The sequence below is a fragment of the Podarcis vaucheri genome (assembly GCF_965113315.1).
Source record: "Podarcis vaucheri genome assembly, chromosome: Z".
NCBI lineage: Eukaryota > Metazoa > Chordata > Lepidosauria > Squamata > Lacertidae > Podarcis > Podarcis vaucheri.
This window is the reverse complement of record NC_138758.1, coordinates 45760778-45786385: the sequence shown is the minus strand read 5'-3', so window position 1 is coordinate 45786385 and position 25608 is coordinate 45760778. Positions and strand designations below refer to the sequence as shown.

General features: G+C 43.3%; 1 long non-coding RNA gene across 2 annotated transcripts; it reads right to left on the bottom strand.

Moving 5' to 3' along the window:
• Positions 1–14861: 14861 nt before the first annotated feature.
• Positions 14862–19708, bottom strand: LOC309523846. 2 transcript variants are annotated; one of them, XR_014215666.1, is made up of 3 exons: positions 19470–19708; positions 17696–17836; positions 14862–15376 (listed from the first exon to the last, which is right to left on the bottom strand). It is a non-coding gene; the product is annotated as an uncharacterized lncRNA (long non-coding RNA). The 2 variants fall into 2 exon arrangements; XR_014215667.1 differs by lacking the exon at positions 19470–19708 and having other exon boundaries at positions 17696–18080.
• Positions 19709–25608: the final 5900 nt, after the last annotated feature.

The window sequence follows — 25608 nt, the reverse complement described above, 5'->3', positions numbered from 1 at the left end:
GCTCCCTTGCAAAAATATCATGGGGGACAGCATTCCTCTGATCCACCAAGCTTGTAACTCCATCCAAAAAAGAAATGACATTTGTCTGGTATAACTTCTTTTTTGAGAAACCCATGCTGAGTCTTAGTAATCACAGCATCCTTTTCTAAGTGCTCACAGACCGATTGTTGAATTATCTGTTCTAGGAATTTTCTTGCAATCGATGTCAAGCTCAACAGGCAGTAGGTACCTGGGACTTCTTTTTTTCCCTTTCTGAAGATGGGGACAACATTTGCCCACCTCTAGTCTGCAGGGACCTCATGTGTTCTCCAATAATTGTGTCCTAAAGCAGCTCATCAGGCCAAGGGAATTTGAATTCATTTAAAGAAGTTAGGTGTTCTTCTCTCTGTTACCCAATAGCATTTCTCCATCTTCTCGATGCAGAGGACCTACCACTTGTTTATTCTCCCTCTTACTTCAGACATAGCCAAAGAAACATGTTTTTTTAAAAAAACTTTCTTGCAAGCCTGAGCTAATTCCGAGCCTTGGTCAGCCTGACCTTCACGCTCCAATTGTTGGCTACTTGTGTATCCTCCTCCTTTGTGATTTCCCCTTTCTTTCATTTCTTATACATGCCCTTCTTAACTCTCAGCTCATCTGTAAGATCCTTATGCAGCTACATCAGTTACATGCCTCCCACTGTTCTTTCTTGTTGGGATTGTCTGCATTTGGGCCTTCAATATTTCTCCTTGTACAAACTCCCATTCATCTTGGACCCCCTTTTATTTGAGTATTTCTAACCATGGGATCTCACCTAGTAGCTCCTTAAGCTTTTAAAAACCTCTATATCATGAAACCCAGGAGCACACGACCACTTCCTCCCAAGTTTCTGAGTACTTCAACTGAAGCTATTATCCCCAGTACCTGGTATTCTTCTATCATTTGTAATCTTGTCTCCCTCCTCCAAAAGATCTAGTTTAAAACTCTCCTGGTCAGGCCAGGACACATTCACTTGGGGGGCAAGCCCTGCCCACTTGGCATTTCCCACCCCATGACATGGGGTGCACACGTGCACTGCTCACTCTCTTCCGTCTCCTCCTTAGTCTCCTCATATTGCAGATATTAATACAGTATTGCATAGCTTGAAGCTATGGGGTACATAAAAACTGACTCCTTTTGAAAATAAAACATTTTCAAGGCCCATAAGTTTAATTACAATTTCACTTGCAGATCTTTCCTCAAAACAGAATAAAATCATCAAAGATACACCCAAATAACTCCATACAATATCTTGTGCTGTCCAGCACAGGCTCAGCATGCTAAAAATAACTTTAACTTATAATCAGAGCTGACAAACATTGCTCTCTTTCACACAGGTTGCACTTTGCCTGTGTTCCAGTCCCAAGGCTGTGTGCTCCTGAAGAGCCATTTACACATCTTTACTCCACAGAGCCTGGGAACAAAGTCTTCAAAGGCAACTCCCTTCAAAATGTCAATTTGCAATTCAATACCTTTGTCACATGTTCAAAAGACAAACAATCAGTATTAGAGCATAGAACATTCACAATTAGATCATTAACTCACTTAGAGCTCAGAAAGCTCTCAATATGCTGCCATGGGGTGGAGTGGACACAATGTTGTGCTGTTGTTTAATCGTGTCCGACTCTTCGTGACCCAAAAGTATGGGTCCCCAGATCCCAAAGAAATTAGGTGGGGCCACAGACAAATTTTTGCTTTAAGGTTCGGTTTACTCCTGTTGGTTTGTGCACGCTTTGGACACTCCCCTTTTGCTGCATTTACCCATGCAGAAGGGTCATGTCTGGGTAGAGCATCTGCTTTTGCATGCAGAAGGTCCTAGGTTTTATTCTCAGCATCTCCAGATAAGGCTAGAAAAGGCTCCATATCTGAAACCTGGAGAGCTGCTGCCAGTCAGTGTAGACAATACTGAGTTAGACAGGTGTTGGTCTGATGCAGTATAAGACAGATTCCTCTGTTCCTTTTATCCATATTGGAGGTCCAGTGAAATCAGTTTACCCTATAGTTGTGCCAACCCTGCCCCAAGGTCCTCCAACAAGCTTTCTGTCCGAGGGTAGATTTGAACATAGGTCAACTCATTCTTATGCCTGACACACTCTAACCACTGCATGATGGGGATCCCTCAAATGCCATGGATCCAAGTCCTAATGTAGGGGAAATATTCCAAGGCTCAGCTGTGCAGATCCTTGACTCTTCTTAAGGCCAGGTAAGCGAACACTTAGAATCAGCCCAGCAGTATGGTACACCTTCCTGCAATCCTATCCAACTCTCTCCTTCGTGATATGTTCTTACTCCGCAGTCTCTGGTCATTACTCTCTCCACTCCTTCATTACCAGAACGTGCCATTAAAGTTTCACTCACTTCACAATGATCTCCTATTATCTCTCCATGGAAATTACCCTAGCAACAAGCTCCTTCCTTCACTATCTATCAAGCTGAAGAAAGCCATTAAAGAAATTGCAGTACGGACACAAACCCACCCATTCCTCCTCCTCCTCCTTCTTTCCCCTCCTTGTTTTTTAACCATCCCTCCACAGGTAGAAATGAGGCAACTTACGATGACTTTCTATTGCCATCTAGAGGGCATGGAAGTAAGGTCACCACCTATCATTTTCACTGCTGTTACTGTTACAATGTAAAACCTGCAAAACGTAGAATCAAGGGGGGCTTGAAAACTATCTAGTCTAATGTCATGGTCAGTTCAGGAGATCCAGATCTACAGCATCCTCAACAGACGCCCATTTAGCTTCTGCTTGAAACCCTCTAGCAAAGGAACTATATTGATGGATGGTTCAGACTGATGCTTGCAACACCATGAGCTGTATCTAGTGCAAGCTGGTCCATTTGGGCAAACAGGGGACTGCCCAGCCAAACTCAGGCTGTCCTCAGCCAGCTGCCACCTGCCTAACTTCCTGCTTACATCCAGCCCAGGAGGTGGTCCTGCTTGTCACCTTCCTCTTCCTTAGTCTCAAGTGTTTGCCAGTGTGGTGTAGTGGTTAAGAGTGGTAGACTCCTAATCTGGGGAACCGGGTTCGCGTCTCCGCTCCTCCACATGCAGCTGCTGGGTGACCTTGGGCCAGTCACACTTCTCTGAAGTCTCTCAGCCCCACTCACCTCACAGAGTGTTTGTTGTGGGGGAGGAAGGGAAAGGAGAATGTTAGCCGCTTTGAGACTCCTTAAAGGGAGTGAAAGGCAGGATATCAAATCTTTTCTTCTTCTTCTTCTTCTTCTTCTTCTTCTTCTTCTTCTTCTTCTTCTTCTTAGAACTCAGCAGGGAGGAGCATGGGGAACAAAGCTAGAGTGAGTTCGCTCTGCCTGTCATTGACTCTGTTGCCACCTACTGTTAACATTTCTGCCTTTTGCCCTATGTGCACCAGCTACATCCTCTGTTTCTAGCAGAGTGTGCATGTCTTTAGTGCAGTGTATAAGTAGGGATCCTGGAACAGTGTAGCAAGCAGCATTCCTGGATCCCACCCCTACCCTCCAAACTTCCTTCACAAATGCATGAGCATTAATGTTCTTGTGCAACTGAAAGGAAGGACCAGCATGAAGTTGAGGCTTGTGTCCACCTATGACCCCCTGCAGGCACTGATCCCACCCACTGAGTTTGGGAATTACCAACAATATCCTGTGGCATGCACCTCACCACAGCAGCAGCAAAATGAGCTCTCTAAATCTGTGACCTCATTCAAGTCCATCTGTGCAACTCCCTCCACCAAGCTGCTGAAAGAAACATTTTCTCCCTGTAGGAAGAACAAGCAAAAACAGTGAGACATGTGCCCTCCATGATACTCTCCCAATAGGATAGGGAACATTCAGGATTAATTGCAAGGGCTTTGTGAGAGGTGCTTCTCACCATGCCCCCCAAAAGCACATGGAAGACCTTTTCACTTAGATTAATGGCTAGATAAAGCGGAGACAGGCTAAAAGCAATGAACTCAGCCTGCGTAATTCACTGCAGTGGGAGATCATGGTATGATAGACTTCGGCTAGGGTGGGAAAGGTGCTCTATAATTTTTCAGCCATTAAGAATATGTCATTATGTCTTCTGGGGGGTGCAGGGGGGAAGAGATGTAGGTGTAATAAGTGTAGTTTAAGGAATCATCATCCTAAGCCAACTTCTCCAGCTTCCCATTAACATGGAATTTTAGAATCATTGGGTTGTAGCCAGTGTTACTCCTACTCAGAGTAAACCCACTGAAATTGATGGGCATAAGCAACTCGAGTACATTAATTTAAATGAGTCTGCTCTCAGTGGGTCTAAAATTAGGCACAGCCCATAGAACCAGGGGTCCCTTGTAAGCAGTCAATGGTCAAATCCCTTGTTCAGTGCAGGAAACCCAGATATAAAGGATTCCCAGTGGACGGCTGTCCAGCATCTTCTTGAAGACTTCCAGTGAGAGAGAGCAAACCACTCTTCTAGTTAATTGATTCCATTGTGGAACTGCTCCTAATACTTCTCCTAATGCTCAACTTTAATCTACCCTCCTGTAACTTGCATCAAGGGCTCCCAAACTTTGGTCTGCAGACCACTAGTGGTCCACTAGCTTCATTCAGGTGGTCTGCAGTATGTTGGTGAAGAACAGTGGAAGCAGCAGTTGGGAACAGCAGAAGCAGCGGCTGCTCCATCATTCTTAGAACCTGGCTGTCCACCCAGAAGGTGAGCAGGATAGACCGGGAGGGAGGGGAAGATGGAATTTGAAATGAGAGGAGAGAATTAGCAGCAAAATTGGTGAGAGGCTAGAATTAAGAAGTTTAATCATGATTCAGTTAAAAATCATACAGTATCTAGCGCAGAGCATTACAGTGCTACAGCAGGCACACACACACAAAAATCATTAAGTGGTTGCGTTCAGTAGTGGAGGAAGGGGGTGGAAGGAGGGACAGGGTGCACCAGGCAGCACTTACCTTCAGGTGGCATGCTGGAACCCAAGGTGCAGTGCCCTCCAGCCCTGTGCCTACCGGCTCCCTCTTAGCCACCCCAAAAAGGCAGTGCAGGGCTGGCATCCACCAGTCACCTCCCCCTCAGCTGCCCTCCAGCAGGAGGGTGCCTAGGAGGGACGCAGTGGCTTGGACCTGTGGTGCTTTTATGGGCAGTGCGCACGCATGCCATGTCCTGGGGCACCGGGGAGGGATGCAATTCCGGGGGCATGCCCCGCCCCTGGGACACCTCGCCCCCAGATGCCCTGCCCTATGGAGCAACATGAGCATGCTGGCATGCAAATGTCCACCCCATTTGTCCCCGGGGCTCCCTACTGGTTGCGTTGAACCAAAGTGAAATGTTCAGGAAGACCTGCAAACACCATCTTGGTAGTCAAGATAGCCTCAGAAATAACTGGTAGTTTTTTCATGAATGAGCTCATGTAAGTTTATGTTTCCTTGCTTTGATATACGGTAATTGGCTTGCCTTGAGACTGTGTTTATCTGTTGACCTTGCAAAGCTGGGCTCTAGGCCCAGAGAAGAAAGAAGCTTCGGGTAGCTGCCACCTATGGCCTTACCAGTTGGGTGTGATGGGATATTCTGGGCAAACTGATGTATGGTGCTTTGTGCATAAAGGCTATGCGAATGTTTGCTTGGGTGCGGACAAGTCATGATGACAAAAATATGTCTGACCATGGGATCTCACCCAGTAGCTCCTTAAGCTTTTTGAAACTGGCCTTCTTCAAGTCCAGCATGCATGTCAGACCACACTCAGCTTTTGCTTGCTTCTGCATCATGAAACCCAGGAGCACATGACCACTTCCTACCAAGTTTCTGAGTACTTCAACTGAAGCTATTATCCCAGTACCTGGTGTTCTTCTATCGTTTGTAATCTTGTCTCCCTCCTCCAAAAGATCTAGTTTAAAACTCTCCTGGTCAGGCCTGTAAGACTCTTAGTAAACACACTCATGCCAACCGCTGTGAGGTGCAGCCCATCTCTTGCCAAAAGTTCTTCCACAAGGAAGCACAGACCATGATCCAAGAAGCCAAACCCTACCTGTTGACACAATCGGTACAGACAGTGGTTTACCTCCAGTATTTTCCTCTCTCTTCCTGGGCCACAACCTTCAACAGGAAGGAGTAATGAAAAGACCACCTTCTTGTTTATCATGATATGTTACAGTATGAGAGTGAAACTTTGGTAGAGCACCAAAGCCCTGCAGATAGCTGGTGGCAGATCAGCTAATTCATCAATAGGGAAAGTTGCCACTGAGCTACCATTCCAGCTCCGCTTCCTTGGGGAAATGCTGCAGCTCAGTGTCAGTACAGCTGCTTGGCATACAGAAGGTTCCAGGTTCAAGCCCAGCATCAGCAGGTACAGCTGGTAGTCTTTCCCTTCTGAAACCATAGAGAGCTGCTGTCAGTCAGTGTAGACAATGCTCAGCTAGATAGATCAATTGTCTGACTTAGTAGGAGGCAGTTTCCTGTGTTCCTGTGATATTTTGCATTTGCCCCGCCACCCAAAAATCTTGCTTATTCTGGTGCTTCACCACACTGGGCAAGGAAATGGAACAACTCAGCTGCTTGCTTTGCCACTGGCTGCCTGGCTGGCAGGAGTCACATTCTGTCAACTGTTCCCAAATTGCCTTGCTTCAGTTTGCATAATCTGTGGCTGCCAAGACTGGCATGGAACACGAGACCCAAGGGAAAGAGAAGTAGTAGGCCCAGAATCTAAAATGTGTGAGCTCAAGAAAAAAGTGGTTTCTTTCTGAACATATGAAATGGCTTTGCTAAATGAAGCCTTTACTGCACTTAATTATTGTGGGGTGGGGTGGGGGGTTAGTCATAATTTCTGCTTTTTGTTTTTCTTAATCCAGCAAGGATAGCCAGCTCAGTTGGCAACATGAGATGGATGATCTGGAAGGACCAACTGAGAAACCACAGACTTCGCCAACCAGGTGCCCCACAGTTACTTTGAACTGCAGCTCCCATCAGCTGCAGCCAGCGCAGCCATGCTGGCTGAGACTGATAACCATTAGACTCCAAAACATCTGAAGGACACTAGTTTAGCAAAGGCTGGCATATAGTTATCAACACAGTCTGAGAAATAGATAGCAAAAAGACTTCATTCACCGTTCCAGGGCCTCTTGACATGTTCAAATGCTTATGTCATAGTCTAATTCTTCAGATGGAATGTGATAGGTGCTACCTGCACTATCCATTTGGAGCAATATGGTACCTCTTTAAAACAGTCATAGCAACATCTGGAGGGGGCCACACATTGCTCCTACCTGGTCCAAGGAGACATTGAAAAACAATGCATTGGTTGAGCCTACATGGATTTCCCAGTTTGTAAAGAAACTCTTCCTTTATGGGTGTTACTATTGAGCTGCCATGAAAAGATCTTGCATTTCAGAATTTAACACTACATCACTGGTAAGCAGCCACCTTATTGGAAGGACCAATAAAGAAGGAAGAAGGAACCTTTTTTTCAGCCTGAGGCCTACATTGATGCCATGGATTGGTTGGATGCAGAGGAACAGTGGGAGGAACCCGTTGGGAAACCACCAAGGGAAGAAGTTTCAGAGCCCAGGGAGTGGTGGTGGAACAACAAATGGAAGAAGACTGGGAAAAGGGGGTTTGGAAGCTGAGGAGGTAACTGGGCTTAGTGAACTAGGAGAGTCAGTGGCAGAGAGAATTCCAGTGTCAGGGGCAGAAGCAAAAGAGGAGGGAGGTCAAAAGGCAGAGATGAGTCAAGCTGGTAAAGAGTCCCAGGTATCTCCCTTCCTGCTGCAACGTCCCCTCTCCCTTGTCTCCCAGAACCAGAAGAGGCATGAAAAGGGCAGAGGAGAGCCTGGTGATGTGCAGACCTCATGGGGGCAAGACCTACCAGAGATGAACTGCTGAGCTCAACAGACCTGGCACTCCTGTACAGATCATATTTTTGCTAATGAAGAGTTTACTCAAATTTGCACGGTGTGATTTACTGCTGGCTTGCTCCTGACAATTCCCTCCTAGGCCAATTTTCTGGGAGCCACAAAGTAGTGGTGGGCAGGGCCAAAGACAAAAGTGGGTAGAGCAATGATTGAGAATTTTATCTTTGTACAGCTTCTAAATTCTTGCCCCCTCTTAGTCCTGCCAAACAAGAGGTGTGATTAGAGTTCAAGAACATGTTCCAACCAACCAGGCATAAACACTCAAAGAAGTGGGCTGGTGAGGCATGTAGCTGGAGTGGAGGGAAGGAGTGTGGCAGGAGAAGGGCTGTGGCCTGGGGTGTGTGGGAAGACCAGATGGCGAGTGCTGCCTACTGGCCTACAGACCTGGGAGAATTGGGGGGGGGGGATATAAGAGAGCAGAGTGATTAGTCCCCAGCAGTCATTTAACAGTATCCTGAGATCAGACAGAAAGACAAGGATGTGTCAGAAACTGGAGAACCATGAGGAGCATAGAACAGTGGACAGGAGGAAGAAGGAGGGGTAGAGTTCATTGTACTTAAAATTGATGGAACAATCAGTCCAAAGCTAAAGCAATTTTAAGATTAGAGCCCCTTTTGTTGGAAAAAGTGATCTTTCTTTGATGAAAACACCGCCTTCACCCATCCTCTATGCAATCTTTTTTTTGTGGAACCACTACCCTGTATTTCACTCCTGGCCCACTTCCTTTATCTTCCTGCCTCCTTGCCTTCAAGTGAAGTTTTAGCTCCAAACCACATAAACACCTTGTTTAAATTGCTTTAATCTCCAAGTGCTATTTCTATTGATCCACAACAGTTAAGCTGTCAATCAGACCTTTTCACTTCATGCTCTGGAGAAGAAGGCCAGAAAGATTAAAACAACAAGCAAACAAGATGGGGAAATGGAACCAGGGTGTGGGGTGGGAGTGAGAGGAAGGAAGCTCAAATTATTTTTTGCAAATCACTCTTAGAGCAAAGGTTAAAACCAGCACTTTGAATTTGGCCCGGAAACCAGTTGGTAGCCAGTGCATTTGGACCAGGATTGGTGTAATATGCTCAAACTGACTTGCTCCAGTGAGCAACCTGGCCTCTGAATTCTGCTGTAGTCGAATGAAAGGATACTATAGCCATGGTGGAAAATTCCAAAGTGCAGTACCTACTCTAGATGGAATCATAGAATTATAGTTGGAAGGGGCCCAACAGATCATCTAATCCAGGCATAGGCAAACTTGGCCCTCCAGATGTTTTGGGACTACAGTTCCCATCATCCCTGACCACTGGTCCTGTTAGCTAGGGATCATGGGAGTTGTAGTTCCAAAACTTATGGAGGGCCGAGTTTGCCTATGCCGGAACTAATCCAATCCTGTACTATGCAAGAACCTCCTGCATTGTTAGGTATTAATTTGTATGCCGAGCTCATGTGGTGTTAAGTTGTCAAGTCTATGGATCGAGGTGTTTTCTACTGTTTCCAGAGTCTTTTTTGTCAAGCTTGTTGATTTATGGTTCCTAAAACACATGCATATTTAATATCGTATCCAGAGCATTTTCACTCAGTGATGCAAATTGTGTTGTGTGTTGTGTGACCTGCAGGTGATGTTTTGTTTGTTACAGTAAGTTCTACCAGCCATAGTGAACCTGAATGAAGACACGGGAGATACTGTGTTTAGATTCATTAAGATGTGACCTAGGATGGTTTAAGGACAGCTCTCATTAGCAATCTACTTAGTTCTGAAGGCTGTTGGATTGCTACAACAGAAGGTTTTAGCTGGTTGCTTTAGCAAGACATTCAGTGTTGGCTAACAGGGAGAGCTTCCCCTGGCTGCTAAGTGATTGCTAGGAGATGCTGAGTGGGAATCACAAACATTTTTTCTATGTAATGAAGAACTTTACAAGCAAGGTACAGGCAGCACAAAATTTCAGTTACTACCCCCTGAATGGGGCTGGCCCTAGGATTAGGAAGAGTGAGGCAGCCACATAAAGATAACAAATGCTCAGACATGGGGATGATTAGAGGCTGTGGACAACCAGATGTCCATGGAAAGCCCATAAGCAGTAACTGAGCACAATTCTTGTGATTCGCAGAAATGGTATTTAGCAGACGCCATTGTTACTTTCCATAAATGTGTCTTATGCTCTTTTAAAGCAATCCAAGTTGGTGGCCATCACTGCGTCTTGTCAGAACTTAATTCCATTTGTGGATGCTATTCCATCACCAGAACTGAAGTTGGATTCCGCCTGCCCGTCTAATCCACTTCTATGTGAAGGGTGGTGTCTTGCCCTCCACAGGTAGTAAAAAGTTCTGACGACCAACCTGGTTTAGACTTCTCTAGAATTTCCAGAAAGATTTGCTTTCTGTTCCCTCCAAGTTTAAACGTGTATCCCCTTTACAGTGGTACCTCTGGATATGAACGGGATCTGTTCCAGAGCCCTGTTCGTATCTTGAAGTAAACATAAGACATGACTGTGCGTCTGCGCATGTGCGGGTCACGTTTTGCTGCTTCCGCGCATGCATGTGATGTTGTTTTGAGTGTCTGTGCATGCACGACTGCGTGTCTGCGCATGCACGGGTCGCGTTTTGCCGCTTCCGCACATGCACGTGACGTCATTTTGAGCGTCTGCGCATGCGCAAGCAGCGAAACCCGGAAGTAACGTGCTCCGTTACTTTCGGGTCGCCACAGAGCGCAATCCGAAAATACTTAACTTGAAGCTACTTCAACCCAAGGTATGACTGTATTAAATTTTGATTTGAATTGGAGAACAACATTCTGCTATCAATTCTCTTTGGTGTTAACTTTCATTTGACTCTGTTTTTCATTATTCCAAACAATCCAATTTCTGTTGCATTCCATGCTTCCACACCCCTTTATATTTTCTATTGATGTTTCATCTTAATGGCATGTTATTGTTTGTATATTTTTATATTGATTAGAAATGTTATTGTTTTTCTACAGATCTTATAGATTCATATTTTTGAATTCTGGGCTGCCGTTTTCTTCCAAAATCATCCAAAGCAAAAGAAGACATAATCAAGGGTGCCAAAGATGAGCAAAGGGTGCAGGGGGAGAGAACTGTCTTCATCAGTGGCCATTTCAACTATCAATGAAACATTTACGGTATGTCATTTTGTTTATCTGAGCATTCACAACCCAGTCTTCAGGGGAAAAAAGAGGCACCCAGAGTCGCTGACATATGATCAATTGAAAACAAGCAAGCAAAATCATGATCAAAAAGGCAATGACACAGAAGGAAAAGACGACAAGGAGGGAAGAAGGAGGGAAGCAAACTCGGGCACCAGTTGTTACAGTTGAATGTTAGACCTTACGCAAAGCCATAGAGACTTGCAAACTACCCAACCTAAGATGAACTTATAATGTCTGGTTTCAATGGATTTTTTCAAATGCTTAACTCAGTCTTTTGTTTTCTTTATCATTTTAGGTAAGTTCATGAAGATACCAACAAAAGGTAAGTTCGGTGTTGTCACAATACCGAGAGATGCTAGTGAAGTTGTAGACAGGGTGCCGGCATTTTGCACCTGTTTTGGCCTGGCAGTCCAACATTCCCAAGGTAGTTAACATCCATCTACAGCTTCACTAGCATCTCTCAGTATTGTGAACAATACCGAACTTACCTTTTGTTGGTACAGTGGTACCTGGGGTTACATACGCTTCAGGTTACATATGCTTCAGGTTACAGACTCCGCTAACCCAGAAATAGTACCTCAGGTTAAGAACTTTGCTTCAGGATGAGAACAGAAATCGGGCTCTGGGGGCACGGCGGCAGCAGGAGGCCCGTTAGCTAAAGTGGTGCTTCAGGCTAAGAACAGTTTCAGGTTAAGAACGGACCTCCAGAACGAATTAAGTACGTAACCTTTCTTTTTTCTGTGGAACCTGGGGGTGGGGAGATATAAGACAAAGTCAAAGGGGCCCTTCAGATTACTTTTATATTGAGCATTCATCCTGATTTGCTTGTATAAAGCTTACAGCCAAAAATCACAAATGCATGTTTTGCTAGACATGCACAGGACTAGTACACAGAGTTCTTGAAAGGACTCTCTGTGTGTAGTCACATCCTTGGCCTCCTCTGAGTGTGAATTCCGTAACAAAGGAGAAAATCCTTTATATTTCCTTCTGCCCATGAGGAGACTCTCCGCCACGCCTCCAAGCTGATCAGAATTGCATGGCTAAAGCTCCTGCTTTCAGCCATGTTAGCTAAGACTACCAACTTCTATTTTACCGTAACTTAGAAGAATTTTTCTGCACACCGCTTTGCTGTGTATGTTGCTTGCATTGAAATGTAGGTAAACGTTTTTTCTGCTTATCTTACTAAAAACAGGTCGTTTATTCTCTGCAACAGGAGATGGAAGGTCAGCAGACCACTAATGAAATGTAATTGCCTAATTCCTAAGCTTTAATAAACTGCAAACTTGTAAGTGTTTTACTCTGCTAAAAAGCCTTCACAGCCAGATTACTTTTGTATTTCTCACACACATGTGAGATAAGCAGTTTAGATCTAAATCTACAGATTTAATCCTCAATTCACCTGTCACATATTGAACACTATTTGCAGGGTGTTTACATATCTCACTGTTAGTAATTTGTTCATCCCACACTTTCCAGTAAATTTCCCCATCTCTTTCCAAAGAGCAAAAAGTCTGTGCTTTTTTTAAAAAGTGGGTTTGTTGGCAGTGCAGCAATGGAGCCCCTTAGTTAACTTTAAATGCAGAAAACAAAAGTTCAGTGTGTGCTTAGGGATGGTGGAAAAAATTGATTCAGTTTGCGTTTAAAGGCAAACTTACCAAATTCACACTTTCTGAAACAATGTGTGTTGGCATCTGCCTGTTTTAGGAGACAATGGAGGAGTGCGACTTTGGGGGTGAGGTCAAGCTGTTGACAGGTTGCAACACCTGCTGTGCCTGTAGAGACTGATATGGGAGAGAGATGTTTTGTTGCAGCTGGGGCAGTTGAAGGCGTCCAGTTGTGCTGCTGCAAATACACCATGAAATGTCTTCTCTCTGTGCCGTGCTTCTCCCACCAGTCATTTTTTTGGACACGGCAATGGATACATATCTTGACTCCCTGTCTTCAAGGGATTCCCAGATGGCAGGGTTGATGTTGGCAGCCTTTGTGTCACGTTCACAGACATCTTTGTAACACAGAGTTGGTTCTGTCAATTGGTCTGGTGCCAGAAACCAGCTCCCCATAGAGCATGTCCTTGGAGATCCCACCAAATAATGTATACCAAAAAAAAAATGTATATACTATGGCAAAGTTTCTAATAATGCATATGTTGGTGAAAATAACACATTATATTTGGGGAAATGATTTGCCATATGTGTATATTGGGGGAAACTGCTTACAACAATGTGTAAATTAGGAGAAATCGACATTAAAAACTGATGAGTGAGGGCTTAAGAAAAAATAATTGCAAACTGTTGTGTGTCATTATTTTTCAGGTAGGATTCAAATATGTGCCAGAAACTGGTTTCTGCAAATAAAGTAGGTTAAAGCACTGCATTGTCCTAATGTGACAAATCAACTTCTTGCCCTAACGTAACAAATGCACACAGACTTTTTGCAATTTGGTATTGCCAAGAGGAGCAATACTTGTTGTTGGATTCCAAACACAATGCACGCACAAATGGGCTGGTGGCAAAAGATTTAACTAAATAGCCCAAATAATGCATTGCAATTATCTTACACCCCAGAGCTGTTGGAGACATTAGGTGTGGCTTCCACAGCTGGAGCTTGGTCAGTACACAAGGCTTTCTAGATACTGACCTAGACTAACACAGGTGTTCTTGTGAATTATGGTAGGTCTTTATGGCCACCTTTGCTGTCATCCGGGGATGTGGGTGGTGCTGTAGTCTAAACCATCGAGTCTCTTGGGCTTGCCGATCATAAGGTCAGCAGTTCGAAAGCATACCAGCGCGAGTAGATAAATAGGTACCACTGCGGTGGGAAGGTAAACAGCATTTCCAAGCACTCTGGCTTCTATCATGGTGTCCTGTTACGCCAGAAGCGGTTCAGTCATGCTGGCCACATGACCTGGAAAGCTGTCTGTGGACAAACGCCAGCTCCTTCAGTCTGAAGCAAGATGAGCTCTGCACCCTATAGACACCTTTGACTGGACTTAACCATCCAGGGGTCCTTTACCTTTACCTTTTGTGGCTTATATACCCTTGGGGCTGCACATTTATATGAGACATGTGTTCCTGCCAAAATAAAATACTATTTTGCATTGTTGGGATTACATAAGCCAACATCACCCCACGCCCTGGAGTGAAAAAACCAACACAGATAGCCTAGCCTAGCCTATTCTCCCTACTTCAGGTGACAGTCTTATCTTAAAAGTAAGAATTCTCACAGTTCCATCTCAACATATGAGAAACTAATACATTATAAAATGAACAGAATTAACCAGTGCTTTTTTAAAAAAATAAAAAACAGGGGTACTCTCATTTTCCTACTCATATTGAAATACTGCCCCTCAATGAGGCCAAACTTAGATTCACAAAATGTTTAGGGGTATGCGTACCCCTGCATACCCCCAAAAGAACAGCACTGGAATTAACCATTCAATGGGCCAAGACCACAGGATTTCTAGGCATTACTGAGCATGAGAGGAGCAGACTTCTGCGCACCACCTAATCTCCTCAAGGTAACAGTCATATTTTGCAATGTGGCAATACAGATTGGGAAACCAGTTGAGAGATCCACTGAAAAGTTTGAGATGAATGAACGATTAATGGGAAGCCACATAAACACCCCACAAGCAAATCAGGATAAATTCATGATTAATGCTCATTGCCGTAAAATTCTCCACAAATACAAATGAATGCTCTATAAAGACCAGATATAGAATAATCTATAATCAAAAAGTGCCTAACTCTGACTAGATTGTATTCTTATCCTGCGTGCTGACATCCACACATGTATAAAGTAATATTAAGTTTTAACGTTTCAACAAATAAGCTGTGGCTTTTTTCCTTTTTATTTCCTAATTAAGACCCTAAATAATTTTGTTCCATTTAAACCTTTTGATATCTCCTTGTTCATTGTTTACTATTAACACCCTTAATTATTGCAAAACAAAATAGTATGCCAGTCACTTAGTCCAAGATGCTTGTAATTAATTTTCCATTATAATCAACCTTCATATAACCTACACAAACTCATCTGTAACTCTGTCTTCTTTTTTACATGAGACATCTAATTATGTATTTATTTTAGGAAGATGTTAATTATGAATAGGTAAATGCTTCTGAATGTAAAAATAACTGTTCTTATTTATGTTATACTTTTCTGATGCTAACAATCCACAGACGATGAATGACGCATAAACATTGGGCTTGATGAGCATGTTCTAGAAGTGTCCATTAGTAACCAGGAAATCACAGGTTCTTCTTCTCCATCTTTGTTGTCCTCTTCTGGAAACTTCCATTTACGTTTGTTGAGAGTTGGGAAGAGTCTTGAAGCAGTGCAGGGAATCTACAGAGAGCAGAAGGGAGAACAGATATTGTAGAGGCCATGTGGGCTTTTTACACTGATGGCAGGAGAGGGAAGCCAATGGTGGAGCTTTAATTCATTTCACATTTAAAGGCAAACCCTACCTAATCTGCACTTTCGGGGGGGAGGGATACAGAGTTATCCTTCAAAATTCACATTTCTCTCTAGCTTCCTCCAAAAGATTCTGGGAACTGTGGTTTATTAAGGGTACTGAGAGCTGTTAGTAGACCTCCTATATAAGTTATATATAGCAGTTATATAATTCCCTCACTGTTATATAATTCCCAAAGCAGTTAGACATCAGTCCCTCTTTCCAGGGGGACTCTAGAAACCGTAGATCTCATAGGAATAAGGGTCTTCTAGCTGCTCCCAGCACCCATAGCAAATGACAGCTCCCAGGATTCTTTGGGGGGAACTCATGACTGTTTAAAGTGACATGATACTTCTTTAAATGTATATGGGATCTAATAAAGTAGAATGAATGCCCCGGTATAAATTCACCTATAGTGCTCTATTGTTGTATCAATGACATGTTTCAGAATATGCTTGAGTTTTCTGCAACTCAAAAACACTGGTTTGGAGAGATAAATAGGTATGGACAGGATTTCAGTCCACATTACAGGGGCATGCAATTTATTATTTCTGGCTGACTTTCTGGGGAAATGATTTCTATTTATTACGTACGTAGAGTCAGCAAAAGCAATGCATAGAAGATTGTTGCATCTGAGTTCAGTATTTTTCTTGCAAAATTAAAAGGGAGAAGGCAGGGAGAAGAGAAAACCAAATAAACTGCTTTGGATTTGCTTATCTCTGATTTTCCAACAGTTGAAATTTACAAGAAATACTGACTGTTGCCTGATTTGTTTTTTCCTTGAAAAACAAAATATGTTTTTAAGGAAAACTATAGAAGCAAGTCTTATGGGGAACACTTTTAATCCTCAGGTGGAATCTCTTCCTTAGAACATAAGAGGTGCCCAGCTGGAGCAGGCCAAAGACCCATCTGATTCTACATCCTATTCTCAGATTGGCTAACCAGATGCCCCAATGGGAAGCCTACAAACAAGGCTGAAGCACAACATTGCCATAATGGCTAATAACCATTGATACCTTTATCCTCAATGAATTTATCTAATTGACCTTAAAAGCTAGCCAGGCTGGTGATAATCAATACATCTTGTGGAAGTTTAACTAAATCACATAGTTTAACTAAATCAGTTTAACTTCACTTGTAGGCCTTGAAAATGAAGCTAAAACTCCCAAATATTTAGCCCAACCTAGAAATCTGGCAATCCTCACAATGCCCTTCTTTGGTTTCCTAAAGGCAGCACAGAGTGGACAGGAGAAGAGAACACAGGAAACCTTTTTTTCTGCAACTCTCTTATTCAGGGAACTAAACCTCTGGAGCTTCAGTTGCCTGGATATTAAAAGAGCCATCTGCACATCAGGCAATCCAGGTGGCAAATATGAGGCAGTGAGTCATTATTTTATCATTAGCACTGAGGGTAATGACACTGCCAGTATGACTCATTGATTTAAAGGTGATCAGTCAAGGAAAGAAGAAGGAGAGTGGACATGAGAGGTGTATAACGTGTCTCTCTGATGCAGAAATGCCCCAGTCCATAGATTTGTGGCCTGTGCTTCTCAGCTAGAAGAGGAAGGAGATTTAGAGGTGTTGGCAACTTTCTGCTTCACTCTGCCATGCCTTTCAATATCTCACCTGGGGAAACTTGGGTTTCCATGACTTCTGTCTCTCAGTATGGGCACTAGCATGGCTATTTCCACCTAGCACTGAATGCTGAAAGCCTGCTCAAATTTCAATAGCCTAGTTAGTTAAAGTTAGTTTATTTATGGATTGCAATTTCCACAGATACAGTTTCTACAAATCTGTGCTCAAAGCAGTTAACATAAAACTCAAACAGTCTAAATACAGCAGCACAATCTTTGACATTTTTTTTTAATTGTAATTTTTGGAGCAACTCCCATCAGCCCTATTTCTGCATCAGAGTGACCTCCTCACAGCTCCTGAGGTGCCTAGGTCATCAGGGATCTCCTTACATCAGTAGTAGGCATATTTTACTGGCTCATCACTGAGCTTCCAATTCAAACTTCTGCCTTTCTCAATTGACCTTCCAATTCTCTCATTTCTTTTGCCCACCCTTCTGGATTCCACTTGAGCTTGCTGCCAGCTGCTGTGGTGCTCCAAGCTGATGCTCAGCTCTGGGACTCCTGTCTCTCCTGCTTTCAGCCAGAGTGGCACATTGCAGAGCATCCCCTAACAAGGGCTGCCATCCTGACACTCACCTCCTGACCCAGCTGTTTCCACAACCAGGTGACTTGCAAGGAGTGATTCCTCAGAGGCTGCCCAGATTCAGTTCGCCCAAAGATGGAAAGAAGGCACAATTCCAACCAAGGAAGGGTGGCAGATAAAACTGATGAACTATGCTGAAATGGCAAAACTTACAGGAAGAATTAGAACCAGGAAAAGGCAAATTTTAATAAAGAATGTCGAAAGTTTATAATTTATTTGAAAATTATTGTAAACAACTACATTCATTGGTAGCTTTGACAGAAAACTTGTAGTAAAAATTTGAACTGTGGGTTGGCAAAGGATTTATAATAATAGAGTTACAGAAGAGATGCAGAGAGAAAGTCCTTACATGAGGCTCCACAAAGGGTGGGGAGGAGGAAGTCAAAAGTGATTTCATGTTTTTATTGTGTCTGTATATTTTTCTTTTGCTTATTGTATGTAAAATTGAAAATGCAAAAATAAATTATAAAAAGGAGTGACTCCACAGTGGCCAGCCGCAACTACAACCACAAGTCCACATCCACTCTGCAAGTGTGAGCAGGAAGCAGAGGTTCCCATTTTTCAACACTGAGTTTTCCTCCATCTCTCCATCTTCACTTTCAGAAGGACCTGTCCTCTCAAGATCTCTACAAAGTCCTGTTTCTGTCCGAGGCCATGGTGGCAGCTCTTCCATTCCCAGGAGAGACTTAGGCAGAGGGAAGTAAAACACCCTGAAAACACTTGAGGTGATTAAGGGGACCACGGATCCTGCGGTCGTCTCTGTGCCCCACTCCTGCCTCCGAAGAAGCAGGGTGTGTGTGAAGACACAGGATATTGAACTCTCCGCTTTGGGATTTCTATTTTAGAATGGACAACAGACTACAACAGGAGGTACGTGGAGTGGAAATTTAAGAGTTCTGGACAGAATCTTGGACAGAGTGGACTGCGGAGATAAGTAGAAAAATCTAGCGAAAGTGAACTTTTGGACATTCATACATGCAGAAGGAAGGAAAGGAATTCATTTTAGAAATGATAATTGCTGATTTATTGTGGATTGATAATTTGTAGCGTAACCTGTGCTGATGGTTAAGGATAAATAAGTTTTTTAAATAAATAAATAACAGCTATTGTAATATAAGGTGAATTGCAAGGAGTGGAATGTGAACTAGAAACTCTTAGAAATTTCCATTCCACCTTTAGTTACAAACATGGAACTGCTGCGTGTCACATGTCTGTTTACGTTCCAGCACAGTCTGCTGGGAACTTCCATATTGTGTATAACTTTTGTTTTTTACTCTCTCTCTGAGGAGAAGAAAGGGAGACAACATGTTTGTTTTGGCCTGATTTATGCTTAATAAATCATTAGCTGTTAGTATGTTTCCACAAGCTTCGGCGCCTCTTCTGTTTGCGCAGCATGCTCTGCTGATATAGCGTGTTCAGGCTTTTGAAGTCTGAGCTGCTGATTTACGTTGCACCAGAGATGTGGGGTTCGTCATGGCTGGAAGGGCATGATCCAGCTGGGGGCTAGCCAGCTGGCATCTCGACCCCCAAAGGATGCTGACAGAAACAACTAGGAAAATAAAGCAACAAAAAGAGGAAACTTTGGACACATCAAGAATGCAGTGCAGCAAACCAATTTTTGGAGAAATTGTATTAAATTGTTCCTAATTTGTGGCTGATTTGGTAAAATTTGAAAAATTAATAAAAACGATTTGACAAAAACAAAGTGCATGTGGGGGATTACATCTTTGTTACTCTTTCTCTCATCACAATTCTGCCCAAACTTACCAACTTTTGTCTCATCCAGTGTTGCATCCTGTCATGGGCCAGGAATTGGCTTTACCTGCTGAGCAACAGCCTGAAGAAGCAAAAGACAGAGTGACTCCACCTGCTGCTGATCAGCTTTCTTGCTCCTAATGAGAACCAGCTGGCTCCAGCTTTCTTAAGCAGGGTTCCAGCCTCAGTCAGTTCCTGGAAACAACATTCGTCATTCCTGGCCAGACCTTGATGCTTCTTTGTTCTCATGACCTTGGAGTCTTGACTTTCTTGACCCGTGGACCATCTGACTATGTGAACTGAGATATTCCTGACCTTAGGATAGGACTGAACCTTGCATATTGACTCTGCCTTAACTGGACTCTGAGAAGCCCTCTAAAACTATTTCAAGTCAAAGCAGAACCTGACCAGTATGTGCATGTCTACACTATTTTTAGATCTAAGACTCCACCTAGCTCCTAACTGCTCCTAGCAGCTGGGGGGGGGGGCATTTGTATTTCCTTTTCTTCCACTCATCTCCCATGTAGCAGCGTGTTAACCTTTCCAACCAGGCCTCTGCCATTGCACGGACATGTTTGCGTGAGGGCCCTTCTAAGCTGGAAGATGGTGTCAAAAGGGAAGGGAAGTGGGTAGCAGAAATAAGAGAGGAGGAGAGAAAGACTGACAGAGGAGAGAAGGGAAAAGAGGGAGAAAAACAGGGAATTCAGAGAGAGGGAGAGAAGGGGTGGAAGAAAGAGGGAAAAGGCAATGTTTCTGTCCATTTTTGCCTTTGGCCCCAACCACAACTGGTTTTCAACCCTCAACTGATTAAGAGAAAGCAGGCAGTGGCAAAAAAAGAGAAGAAGTTCCTCACAGCAAATCTGTTTAAAAGGCATCAAACATTTATTTTTATTTTATTTTTTTAGGTGCCCCATTATTTGAACGGATGGTTTTGAAATTCCAAAAGCTTGCTCGCCTATCCACCACCACCCATTTTTGAGAATAGGAACAGCAGCTGCCACTCCGGCATGTGTATTTGCATCCTCTTTACGTGGAACTCCAGAGAAAGTAGAAAACTGACAAGCCCCAAATGATGAAAGCCATGGCAATAGCATTTGATTTGTTAATGATTTTTTAAAAAAGGAAATTGCCCTAAAATACCTATGAGGGACTCAGATTTCCTACACAATGTGTGCTGTTCCAAATCTCTTTGTTCTTTTTTTAAAAAAATACTCTGGGGGTGGGGAAAGGAATTGATATCTTAAGGTTCTTTTTAGCAAGCGAATGTAGCTGAAAGGTGACATTTAACACATGTTTGATTTGAAAATTGTTTGTAATCCTTGAACATCAAATGCTAGCAAGAAAGAGGGAGATGGAAAATAGGCAGCTGCATTTGCCGTTCAACATTACCTTAGTAATCGCCCAGACATATGAGCTATTGTGAGCTGTATATAGGGTAAAGTGCAATTGCCCTTGCTGAGAGTGCAACATCACAGCTTCCAGCATTGCATAGCCATTGTGAGGCAGCAGCTCCTGGCAGCATATTTCAGTGACAAAGCAGATGATTTGCAGCATACAGAAGATTCCCCAGGTTCATAGAATCATAGAATCATAGAGTTGGAAGAGACCACAAGGGCCATCGAGTCCAACCCCCTGCCAAGCAGGAAACACCATCAGAGCACTCCTGACATATGGTTGTCCAGCCTCTGCTTAAAGACCTCCAAAGTAGGAGACTTCACCACACTCCTTGGCAGCAAATTCCACTGTCGAACAGTTCTTACTGTCAGGAAGTTCTTCCTAATGTTTAGGTGGAATCTTCTTTCTTGTAGTTTGGATCCATTGCTCCGTGTCCGCTTCTCCGGAGCAGCAGAAAACAACCTTTCTCCCTCCTCTATGTGACATCCTTTTATATATTTGAACATGGCTATCATATCACCCCTTAACCTCCTCTTCTCCAGGCTAAACATGCCCAGCTCCCTTAGCCGTTCCTCATAAGGCATCGTTTCCAGGCCTTTGACCATTTTGGTTGCCCTCCTCTGGACACGTTCCAGTTTGTCAGTGTCCTTCTTGAATTGTGGTGCCCAGAACTGGACACAGTACTCCAGGTGTGGTCTGACCAGAGCAGAATACAGTGGCACTATTACTTCCCTTGATCTAGATGCTATACTCCTATTGATGCAGCCCAGAATTGCATTGGCTTTTTTAGCTGCCGCGTCACACTGTTGGCTCATGTCAAGTTTGTGGTCAACCAAGACTCCTAGATCCTTTTCACATGTACTGCTCTCAAGCCAGGTGTCACCCATCTTGTATTTGTGCCTCTCATTTTTTTTGCCCAAGTGCAATACTTTACATTTCTCCCTGTTAAAATTCATCTTGTTTGTTTTTGCCCAGTTCTCTAATCTGTCAAGGTCGTTTTGAAGTGTGATCCTGTCCTCTGGGGTTCAATTCCTTCCTTGCATCTTTGCACAAAGGGGCAGGGATGGGGCACCTCAGACCCAAGGGCAAAATGTGACCCACAGGACCTCTCTGTCTGGCCCTCAAAACTCTCCCCAAACTATACCTTTCACTGGTCCTGTTTCACACCCTCTTTGAAATGGGTGTACAGTACAGTCTACTGCACAAAGGTAAAATTTACATTCTTTGTTCCACCCAGTTTTGCCTCTGGTCCCACTCAACACTGGCTATTGGAAGGTTTCCCAGCACAGAATGTGGCCCTCAGGCTGAAAAGGATTCCCCGCTTTTCCATTACACAAAGCTGGCTCTAAAGGTTTGACAATAGCAAGTGATAAAATCTAGCCACCATTTTTACTCCTTTGAGCACCCCTGAAACTTAAGATGCCCCTTCTCCACCTTACTGTCTTTGCTCCATCATTAATTCTCACACTTAGGAGCGGAAAGGGATGCATAAGTTGTGACAACTGAGTTGTGGCATATCCCAGCCCTGTAAGGTTAAGCATCTTGACGCAGAGCATGAAATAAAGAACAGCAAAGAGCAAAAAAATCAATAGTCCTGAGCAGAACTCATTTTCAATATGCGAAAGCAGTTTGTGATTAGCAAGGAGCTCAGCAAAAAAGCCATTATTTCCAGCCTCTGCTCTAAAACTTAAATGTCAACCCATTGCACAAGGCAGCACAAAAACACTCTCACGAGAGAGAAATGGCAGGTAGACCTTAGAAAGCTGGCTATCTGAGGGGGTTGTCAACATTACATTTGTGGGTAACGGTCCACCTGCCAGTACCTCCTATGGCACAGGCAAAAGGTCTTATTATATAACCCCTCAAATATCAAAATTACTTGGGGTGGCATATCTACACCATTTTTGGTTCTTTTCTCTTTCTAACCTTTTATATATGAGTAAAACAAAATGTGGAGTAAAACAAAATGACAGCCATTTTGTTTTACTCATAATCCAGGGCAGTCATTTTGTATTATGGCACATGCAAGACAGCCATATTGTGTTCTTGTTGTTCTTATTATTTGTTTGTTTTATAATTATGTATTGTTACGTATAAAGTGGTACCTCAGGTTGAGAATGTAATTCACTCTGGAGGTCTGTTCTTAACCTGAAACTGTTCTTAACCTGAAGCACCACTTTAGCTAATGCTGCCGCTGCACCGCTGCTGCACAATTTCTGTTCTCATCCTGAAGCAACGTTCTTAACCCCAGCAACTATTTCTGGGTTAGTGGAGTCTGTAACCTGAAGCGTATGTAACCTGAGGTACCACTGTAATTATGTTTTATAAAAACAACCTTAATATGAAGATCACAGGACAGTTTACGACATAAAAATACCAAATGAGACCAATAACTAAAAGGTAAAGGTAAAGGTACCCCTGCCCGTTCGGGCCAGTCTTGACAGACTCTGGGGTTTGTGCGCCCATCTCACTCAAGAGGCCGGGGGCCAGCGCTGTCCGGAGACACTTCCGGGTCACGTGGCCAGCGTGACAAGCTGCATCTGGCAAGCCAGCGCAGCACACAGAACACCGTTTACCTTCCCGCCGGAGTGCTACCTATTTATCTACTTGCACCCAGGGGTGCTTTCGAACTGCTAGGTTGGCAGGCACTGGGACCGAGCAACGGGAGCGCACCCCGCCGCGGGGATTCGAACCGCCGACCTGACAATCGGCAAGTCCTAGGCGCTGCGGTTTTACCCACAGTGCCACCCACGTCCCTGAGACCAATAACTACCCTCCCTCAAACACATTTAAAAGCTCATAGATTGTTTAGTCAGTCAAAGTCCTGATTACAGAGAAACCACTTTGCCTGGCACCTAAAGATATGTAATAAAGGCACCAGGTGGGCCTCCCTGGGGAGAACATTTCATAAACGGGGAGTCACCACAGAAAAGACGCTGTTCTCATGTTGCTACCCCTGGACCTCTTGTGGAGGGAGCACACAAAGAAGGGCCTGAGGTGCCACACCCATGGCAGTTATTTAGCCTAGGGCTTGCCCATCAGAAGGTTGGCGGTTCGAATCCCCACGATGGGGTGAGCTCCTGTTGCTCGGTCCCTGCTCCTGCCAACCTAGCAGTTTGAAAGCACAAACTGCAAGTAGATAAATAGGTACTGCTCCAGCGGGAAGGTAAACGGCTTTTCCATGTACTGCTCTGGTTCACCAGAAGTGGCTTAGTCATGCTGGCCACATGACCCAGAAGCTGTATGCCGGCTTACTCGGCCAATAAAGCCAGATGAGCACTGCAACCCCAGAGTCGTCTGCGACTGGACCTAATGGTCAGGGGTCCCTTTACCTTTACACATACCTTAGTAGTCATTTTGTGATTGGTGCCCATGGCACTTTCTCTTTTTTAAAAAAAATAAATAAATTTTTATTAAATTTTACATAACAAATTTAAACTCAAACAAATCATTCACCTCCTCATTTAGCATTCTCTAAATCCCTTGACTTCCCTCCGCCCTTCCATGGTTACCATTATCAATCTTTCTTTTTATCTGCTTATCTTATTTTCTCTAACTTGTTAAAAGAATAGTAATCCATTTTTCCATAGTTTTTCGTACATTACAAGCATTACTGAAATGCTGCCAAAGATTTCAGTTGTTTTCAGTGTTCTTTTTAGTACATTATGAATTTTTCCCATTCCTTCTTAAAATTCTTCTCTTCCTGGTTTCCGATTTTCCCAGTCAATTTCACCATTTCGGCATAGTCCATCACCTTCATCAGCCATTCCTCTCTGGTTGGAACTTTGTCTTCTTTCCATCTCTGGGCCAGTGGTATCCTCACTGCTGTCGTTGTGTACATGAATAGTCATTTCTGCTCCCTCGGAATCTCTGTACCTAAAATGCCTTTTTTAAAAAGCCTCTGGTTTTTCCACAAATTGTATTTTAAACATTTTCTTCAACTCATTGTAAATCATTTCCCAGAATGCTTTAGTATTCTGAAGAACATGCCTTCCTTCTCCCTACATTTCCAGCAAACATTGCAAGCAGTTCTATACATTTTAGCTAATTTTACAGCTGTAAAATACCACTAATAAATCATTTGCATGTAGTTTTCTTTCAACGCATAGCACACTGTAAATTTTAAGTCTTCCCACCATAATTTTTCCCAAGATGAAAATTGGATATTGTGCCCAATATCTTGTGCCCATTTTATCATTAACGATTTAACTTCTTCATCCTTAGTATGCCACTCTAGCAACAATTTATACATTTTAGAAAGTGACTTCACATTATTTTCCAATAATTCCTTTTCAAACCTTGAAATTTCTGTACTAAATCCATTTTTCTTATCTATTTTAAACCTATCATTTACTTGATGATATTGCAACCAATCTGTAACTACTGTCATATCTTCAGAACTTTTCGATTTCAATTGTTGTTGTACTTCTGTGAGCAACTCTTTGTAAGTTGCCCACTTACAAAGAGCATGGCACTTTCTCAACATTCCTAATTTACCTGACGTCCCACATAGTTTGGTGACTCCTATCTTAAATGAGTGAGCTGTGCTCTGTACTTGGAAGATCAGGAATAGACACACACACATACACACACACACACACACAGAGCCAAATCAAGTTCAACAACCATCATGTGAATAAATAAATATATGAATATAACTACCTAAGAAATTGTTTAATCCTTTGTTTCTTTCCTTTATAAAGATCATTTTTAAAATCAACAAACCCCAGACACATCGCTTAATTTGCTGTTCTTC